We start from the raw sequence: 598 nt of genomic DNA on the forward strand, positions 1-598 counted from the left end.
CTGTCGAGTTTGGTTAATGTACATGATTATGGAATATTGGTATAAAGTCTTTGGGTGATAGGGAACGGAAAATAAGTGATATTCTGAAACCTTCTAATTTTGTTTGTTTGTTTATAGATATCAGGAGTAGTTGAGGCTATAATAATAATGATGATAATAATGATAGTAATAGGAGAGTGTTGTGAGAGTGTAAATACGAATATTATAATAAGAGTGGCTGTAAATACCGAATGAATGGGAAAGATGAAAGCACTGAAAATAATGAAAAAAGTGCATTGAGAATATGTGAGTGAAAGTACAGTGAGTAAGTGGGGGAGCAATAAGCACACAAAGAAGATTATTATTAAAGGAGGTGCTAAAACACTGAAAGATAGAAGTAGATGTAATAAGTGGAGTTTCAAATATAAACATGACGATGGGCATAAAAATGTACAAGGAGATGTTGGAGAGACAGAATACAGTGTATAGGCATAATTGAGTTGGTAGGTTATCCACAGCTATGGAGGTAGCAGAAGAAAATGAAGAAAAATACAGAAAACAACTGGATTTTGTGACCAGAAAAAAAAAGTACAATGACTAAAGAAGTGATTTGCTTCAC

Source organism: Trypanosoma equiperdum (genome assembly GCF_001457755.1).
Source record: "Trypanosoma equiperdum strain OVI genome assembly, contig: ctg_724, whole genome shotgun sequence".
In the NCBI taxonomy this organism is placed as follows: Eukaryota; Euglenozoa; class Kinetoplastea; order Trypanosomatida; family Trypanosomatidae; genus Trypanosoma; species Trypanosoma equiperdum.